This window comes from Catharus ustulatus, chromosome 1 (genome assembly GCF_009819885.2).
Source record: "Catharus ustulatus isolate bCatUst1 chromosome 1, bCatUst1.pri.v2, whole genome shotgun sequence".
In the NCBI taxonomy this organism is placed as follows: Eukaryota; Metazoa; Chordata; class Aves; order Passeriformes; family Turdidae; genus Catharus; species Catharus ustulatus.
Window position 1 is genome coordinate 64,868,212 of NC_046221.1, and position 8,592 is coordinate 64,876,803.

Sequence of the window (8,592 nt, forward strand, 5' to 3'; positions counted from 1 at the left end):
TCCATGGTTTGAATTTAAACCAAAATTATTACGTGCTTGGTTTCAAGAGGTCAGGAAGCTCTCTAAAAATCCAAGCCCAGGACCCAGTAGTGACACTTTAAAAACCCACATAGCTGGAATGTGTTGCCCATAGTGGCACTGAGCAGCAATCTATAAGACATTATCTGCAGTCTAGCTGGAGAAGATAAATGCAGGTTAATCAGCAGCCTAAATACTTCCTTACAGGGATAACTCAGACAAGCTGCAGACATCAGTGGAAACTAGAGGAGTACAATAACTATGTAATGGTTATCCCCCTCATTGTCAGCCTTGCCTATGCATGGGATGGGAAAGGAGACCTTTCATTAACTGTACAGGAGGCTGGCACTACAGCAGATCCATATCACACCGTGTCACAGAGAATGCAATTTGTCAGTTCCTGTGTGGCGAATTGCCATGATATCTGTTTAAGAACATGTTTGCAAGCAGTCAGCTGGCAAGTGCATTGTACACTGGCCCATCTGTTACCACAGATGTAATTGGGTCATCCACTTCAGAAGAAGCTGTTTTGCCCATGTAGTGACAGAAGCAATGACCTCATATAAAGAAAGCCTGCGCTGGACCAAGGATTCTAACAATGGGATAGAGGAAAGAAAGTATTCCTATGGAACCAGCTGGAAACGGCAGAGCCCCATTAGGCACGTGCTCAACTGGGGCTCTGGAGTAGGTCTAATTGCAACCAAGAAATTACGCTGAAGGAAAGCATGGAAAAAGGTTCCGAGTGTTATCAGTACCAAGGGACCTGCAGCCTGCCAAAGAGAACTTTGCCAGGACTAGCTGCCTTCTTGTCCAGCACCACAGATCACAACCTCAGCACCCTTCCGTTAACATCTGGTGCTGTCCATGTGAAAAAATGGTATTGGGAAAGAACAGGAAGGTATTTTTAATTTGTAGTTTGGCATTCTTGTTTTGGAATATCCTATTTAATAAGAGTTAATAACAGAGTTGGTTTCTGATTTAAAGATAATCAGGATTGTGGTTACAAAGTTATAACTTCTATTTCACCTGTTCACAACAGGAGAATCAGTCCTTTTTCTACATTAAGTATTAATTTTTCACCTCTCTGTCTGTCTCTCAGGGCAATTATCCATTAAAACATCTTCAATAGGACTATAACTCTCTTCTATCCCTAGCAATTTTAAAAGCTAGAGAATCTGCCTGTCTTAAGGTTAGATTCTGGTCTGAACAAGAAATACTTGTTACAAAAATCTGATTTTACCACATCAGATGGATTTTTCCCCCTCCCAGTGTTTAACCCCTAAACCTTTTAATTTTCTGAGACAAGCTCCATTACCATGTATGCAGAGTGAGTTCCCGAGAGTTCAGGTGCCCATGATGCCTTGGACCCTTCCATAGTATAAAGTCATGTAAAAGCTTTTCGTAGTGAATCTCAACATTTTCTCAGTAATGCAGACATAGGGAAAACATGCAAAGAAAACTGAAAAATTAGCCAAAACTTCTCTTCAAATGTAAGGGAAGCAATTAATGGCTATGATTTTTGGTGCTTAATCTCTACATATAGTATTATAGTTTTATATACATATAGTATTTTCCAAATTAAGTCCAAAGTTGATTTAGAGTAAAGAAAGCTACAGAAGGAAGACAAAAGGAAAGATGAATCATTCTAAAATGAAGCTTGTTCAGACTTCATGACTATCAGGGTCACTTCTGGCCTTATATCCAGTAAGTCTTTACCAGCAATATATGAGGAGTGAAGCTTTCAGCTACATTAGCCATTTCCATCTCTTATTTCACACATTTTAAATCCCTCAAAGTATTTAAGAGAGTCATCACTTGAATAAGACAACAGGTACTGAAAATCAGTAATGTTTGACTTAACCTAGAAGAGTGCACCAATCTACCCATTTCTTAGATGAGCTGTAAAATATGCAGTGAAAAACATTCAGCAAAGACAAGCTCATCGCATTTCTGCCAGCTTAGGTAAAAGGTTTCTTGCTAGTGGTAAAGGAGTGACTTTTGAAATAGGAGCTAAATAGCAGGACTGAGGCAGAGAGGGAAATACTCAAACATCTTTCCAATAGATGCAATCTTGTTATACATATAACATCAAGCCTCTAATTTGAAGGATCTTTGCACACTTTTCTGTTGCACTGTTCTGAAGTGTGTTGTGCATCGTCTTAGCCTTGTGGGAAATGCATGATGTGCTATGAGCTTGGTCTAGCTGGACCACTATGCCCAGCTTTATAGTAGAACAGATGATTACTTTTTATTTTATTGCACTGCTAAGAATTTTTTTAGTTAATACTGTAGGCATGGTGCTCTCTCTGAGCAACTGCTAATGCAGACAGCAGCCAATTAATCTAAATTGTTCTCCTTAACTATGCCTCCTTTTTTAGATAGAAGTAGCCGCACACTTATGAGACAGCCAGAAGGTATGCCAACTCCATGATAACTTTATAAGATATCTGCTGACAGATATGATTGACATGAGACTTTGAAGGTGAACATCATTTCTCTTTCTTAAAAGTATCCACAAATTTTCTGTGAGTATCCTGGTTTAAGGCAGTGACAAGGACTGATCCATCCGCTAGTAGGTGGCTGCCTTTAAAACAAACATCATCAATGTTTTACAGATCGATCAGCAGGGGTCCTGCATTTGCCAGTGATGAAAATATACCTAAAGATCTCATTGTTAGTTGGGTCATGTTCTTTCTGGTAGGAGTTTACTGTGTGTTGAACCCAGACCTTTTCCCCTCACATATAAATATTACATGCATAATGATAATCCCAGCAGTAATATGTTTATTATGTTATTATCTCTGTGCCAAGCAGCTGCATTCATGGAGGAAGACCCTGTTTTGCTGGATGTTACACAAGCTTAGAATAAAGCAGGCGGCTCTGGCTGAAGGGGCTAATGATCTAAGTAGGAGGCAGGACTCAAAGCTGGATATAGACCAGCTGGCATAGAAGGCCAAGGAAACAATAAGACAGCACTAATCAGTGAATATGCTGTGATCTCAGCATAACAAGTCTCTGTTGACAAGCTTTCAGTAGAAAAGCATTTCCCCCTCCCCCTCGAAACAATAAGAAAGAGAAAAGTTTTAAGAAGTAATTAAAAAGAGGATAGTATTTTAATCTTGCGTGGTTCTTGGGGTCAAGTCCTAATTGTAAAATGGCAAGTTTAGAAGAAAACCCAAGAGTGCTCATTTAAAAATCTAGCATAAGGGCTAACGCTTGTCTTGGGGTAGATGAATAGACAATGGGAACCTAGAAAAGGAAGAATGGTATGAGAAGGAGCAAAACAGAATTTGCAAAAATAAGAGTGACATATTCTAAGAAGTGAATTTGGAAAATACTCTTTGCAGTAGCTTCCTGAAAGGACAAGGTATGATTTGCCAATGCTGGAGGAAAAAAGTTACAGTAATCACAGGACAAGACAGTGAGAGGGTGCATTAGATTTTAGCTGAATAGGTGTTAACCAGATCTCTACAGGTATTCTCTCAAGCAGGGTAATGAAGTACCAGCTTATAGAAGGAAAAGGCAAAAAAAAGTTAGAAGAACTTTACAATCCAGAATTTCTTGCAATTACAAAATTAATATATTGGTGATCTTAAATAACATTAATCAGCTTCAAACCATGCTTATCCCTAATTTATTTTTTCCTTCAGAAATTATTTGGAAAAGTAGCAACGATCCACAGCTAGAACAATAATGCACACAATCAGACTTCTTTAACCATATACTGAGGGACAAAGTGTTCAGCTAGCACTAGTGTTGCTAGATACCTTATTCAGGCTATACATGTTGCTGAGCACATGTTGCTGTGATCCGATAGCATTAGTGGACAAAAAACTTTGTAGATCTTGGCTGTCTTAATCTATGCACCAGTACTGAATTATTCCTGCAATGCAATTGAATCTTTTCCATGAGACTTTTAACTACAGTCGAACTACAACCACAGTTGTTTGATTATACCAGTTTCTTTCTGATATACATCTACAGCTTTAAAAACTATGAAATATATTTCTACTAACTCTAAGTCTTGACTGGTTTAAACACCTTTTTTTACCCACTTACTATAATTACTGCAAAAAGGATTTCTGGGCAAAAATAAAAAAAGAATTTAAGCTATCTATCTAACTTTCTGGAACAGTTAAATTTATTTTTCTCTGTGCTGCACAATTTCTCCTCTAGATGGTAGCAGAGAACAAAATCTAATGGACCTCTACTGTGAAGACTGGGATGTTATCAAATAAAAACCTTCTGCTGGTGAATTATGATTTAAAGAAGCTGAAAAATCACTCTGTAGTAAATCATCTTCACATTCAGTTTTTATTTGACATAGGTAGGAAGAGTTATGCTGGATACACTAATGGTTCCTGGTAAACTGGAGTTGTGAAGGAATTTCATTATTAAAAACTTAATGCACTATCATTTGCCTTTACACAACTGCTATGCAAACCCTTCCTTAAAAAAACAAACATTGCTATTTTAATAGTCCTAGACATCTTCTGTTTTCTTTATATAACCTTCTCTTGATTTCCTTAAATGTTGTTGAACTGAAATCTCCTGCCATGTCCAATAGTTACTGGATCCTAAAGTATTTGCATGAACAAAGGTTCATGCAAACTTTTTTCATATTAGCTATGAGTAATTCATATCAAACTTCAATATTTACAGTTTCTCATTTTGTACATCAAAAAATACCCTTCCATGTTCTTAGTTTCAAGCTGTATTACACAGGCTTCTATATCTCATAATGTTCTGGAATGAAGAGTAGTAGAGCTCAGAAAAAGATCCCATGTAAACCATCTTTTTTTCAATAGTAAATGAAAAAAGAGAATCCTTCTACATGTACATGTTCCTGTCCTATGACCACTGGTTTTATTAAAACAGCAGGAAGAGAAACTAGGCTCAAAATTATCTCAAGCCTGGACACGGAATTGTTGGTAGAATGAATCACAAGCTAAAAAGTGTGTGTAAGCCTCTATTCATTGTCTTCTGTTGTCTTTAATTTCGCATCAACAGATTCAGATTCTAATTCCCTATTGTTTGCAAATATTAAAAATCATTATCCTGTGACCTCTGCAGACTCCTTCAGCATCTAACATTCCTTTATGACAGGAGTGAGTGCTCCTTCAAGTGGGAGGGATCGGCAGGAGGAAGGGACTCTGCCGGCTGCCCAGGTGTGCTCCAGCTGCAGCAGGGCGCTCTTCGGACAGCTGCTGGCATCCATCCCTCTGTGAGGATGGGGACATGCTGCCCTGGCCCATCCAGATCCTGGGCATCCTGCAAGCAAAAGGGGCCTGTGACAGAGGGGATCTTCCCCAGAGCTGCCCACAGAATAGCCCTTCGCGGGCTGGTGGAGATCCTGGATGCTGGTGGAGATCCTGGATGCTGGCAAAGACAAGCTGTGCTGCTGCTGGCTGATCTCAAGGTCAGCCCTGCTGACCTGACACTGAAGAGCTCCTTTGTGGCCTGGAGTCTCCATAGGCTCACTGGGAGCCCTTGAAGGACTTCCTGCAGAGCATTCCTGGCAGAGTTTCTCATGACAGAGCTCTACAAGGAGAGCATGGCAGCCTTGCAGAGGAACAGCAAGCAGGCACAGCTGGAGGAACTGAAGCATGAGCATGGATTGCAGCCTGCCAGATGAGCAGCCACTGGGAGGGGACAGGCACTTGCCTGCCAAGGGACTGCCTCCTTCACAAGCTGGTGTTTCTGGTGGCTCACCTTTGCTGGGGTGGACTTGTGTGTTGGGGAAAAATGCATGGACGGTTGGGCTTGGCTGGAATCAAGTGCTGGGAAGCAATGCTGGGCTTCCTTCCTTCCTTAAGCACAGGAGACCGGATGGCTGGCGGAGAGCACCTGCACAGCTGTGCAGCACAGCTGCTGGCTGCCTCCTGCTGCAGGCCAGCTCTGGGCTTGACTTGGTGAACCTTGTGCTGCTGTTCCCTCAGCATGGCTGAGAAACCACCAGCAGCCAACCTCTTCCTGAGGCAGCTGCTGGTTTTCTCTCAGCACATTGGCCACAACACCTGCAAAATGCCTCCAGAAAGGCAGCTTTCCAAAGCAGGGTCTTCCACACAGAAGGTGGGATGGCACCAAAGGGCTCTCTGCAGGGCTCTGTCTCACAGGAGCAGAGGGATTCCCAGCAGAATAAAGTAGGCAAACCTTTTATTGACTGGAGAGTGACTGCAGGCTCCCTAACCCATGTGGCTCCCTAGTGAACCAAGGGTCGCACTCCCAGTGAGTGAGCACTGTGTTCCCAAGGGTGGCCCTTGAAGAAAGGTCTGATGCAAACCAGCCCAAGGGATCTCCTCTGCAGAGCAGAGACAAGAGCGGAACAGAGCCTATTCCTGCTTCAGGCTGTCCCTTGCCACCTGCAGAGTCCAACACTTCTGCTTTAGGCATCCTTTGTCTCCAACCAGCCCAGAGACCATGGCTAGGCTGTCTGGGATGTGCAGGGGAACTAAAGAGCCTGTCAAAAGAAAGAAGGTAAAGGGAGGCAGCTTTGGTCAAGTCAAGAGCTGGCTGCAGTTGATCCTACCTTTCCCAATCTCATCCCACTGTGGGGTAGAAAGTTTTGTAGGCTCCTCACAAGAAAAAATTAAGCCAAGATAAAGGAAGAGAACTGAGTCCTGGGCAGAGGAGAGGGAATAGCATCCAGCAAGGAAAAAGAGAAAGAGGAGGCTGAAACAAAGCACAAAGGTCCAGAAGAGGAAGGGGGCCTGTTGAGTGCCAGGCTCTGCTGCCCATTTTTCCCAGCCCTCAACCCTGCCCTAAGCCAGTTCAGCTTGCCAGGGATAGTGATGGACAGTGTTTGGGAAGAACTCTATGGCAGCTCCCCAGGGGACTCCATTGAGTCCTGTGCCTTGGCACTGGGGCACTGCACATCTCTGCACGTGCATGGATTCCTAAGGACATTATTTCCCACAGGGATGAGGTGCCAGAGGCAGCCTGTCACCAATGTCAGCATTAGCTCTCTCTTCTGGGCTGTAAAAGATTCCTTGTCAACTATGTTTCCCAGAGAAAGGGGATCCAAGGCATGCCTATTCCTGTCCCTGGAGGTTTATCAGTGACTTCTGGCTCCATTATTGCAGGCACCAATCTCCTGTCCCTGACTGAACGTCTGTGACCCCCAGGCTCCTGCACATGATGTCCACCAAAACAAAAGGGGCTTTTCTCTCTCTCTGTTTTACTTTCTCTCTGCCTTATAATTTGTGCCTGTTGCCTCTGGTGCTCTCAGTGGGCATTTTGGAGAAGAGCCTGGCTCCCTCATCTTCATTTCCTCCCAACACGTTTGGAAATAAACATATATTTTAGTTTTTAGTTTATGTTTCTTGAGAGATACATATTGATAACACTTCACAGTGACAGAGGAAAGGTTTTCCCTGGGGAAGAGATGGCAGTGAATGGCTGAGGAGGAAGATATCCTCACCACCTTTTGGTGATAAGTGGAAGGCTCTGCATCAGAGAGAGACTCTCCATCTTCCAGAGAACTGCACAGGTGGCTGTACCACAAATGCCGTAAAGACCTGGCTGGTGCTTTTTTTGCACACCTGGAAGCCTGGAACATAGCAGTACCACTTTCCTGGAAACCACCAGTGTTGAGGCTGTAACTTGGGAGCTCTGGAGAGGAATTTAGCCTCAGACAAACTTTTTCATAACTTATTTTGGAGTTTGGAGAAAGTAAATGCTTGAAAAATTCTTCTATGGAGGGAACATGGATTAGGAGCTTTTCTTCACCTGCTAAACATCACTGCTGGTGCAAAAGCTGGGGTCCAGTTTGTAAAAAGTAAATTTCCAATCAAACTGCTCCTAAAGACTTTTGTAAGGCAGTGGTTTATACATTGAAATTAATTGACACCATTCAGAGTGTTCACAGTATAAATGGTATGCATAAAACTTGTGCCTTTGAAAATCTGTTAACCATAATCATGAAACTATATGTTCTTGATATACAGAACTGTGAATTGTTTTACAGAGAATTAGTTTCCTTCTAGTTTATTCCAAATAAGAGATTTTTGAAACCTTTTTAGAATTAAAGAGTGGAAGCTCTCAACTAATAAAACATTTGTTTTTAGTAAAATTTTTTTCCCACTGAGGACAAGGGAAAAGCAAGGATTCATTTATAAAATTGCAAATATTAGTGCTAAGTATCATCACAGGTGTAGGGGACAGCAAGAAAAATAGGAACATTTAAAGGCATTCCTGGTAACCACAGAGGTTAGAGGTTATTGGAAATCTGTCTACTACTTCAAAACCCCGTTTGTTTAAGCCAGATGTTCTCTGCACTGTAGTTAATACTAAAGACCTTTCAATGTTTTGGTATCACCTGTGGTAGCAAAGACTTGTACTTTGTTTCTTGAATTTTCCAAATCCTGTCCACTTCCTTACGACCTGTGTAGCTCCAGTTGGTTTTAGGCCACTGTTTCCATTTTACTTCAAGGCTTCAAGAATTCTGAGCTTGGTTCAGCAAAGCACCAAAATGTTTGTGTAGCATAAGAAGATAAAGCATCCTTTTCATGAGGTTATTACTAGATTTAGGCAAATTTCAGCTACAACCAATAATATTTTCCCATGACTAACATT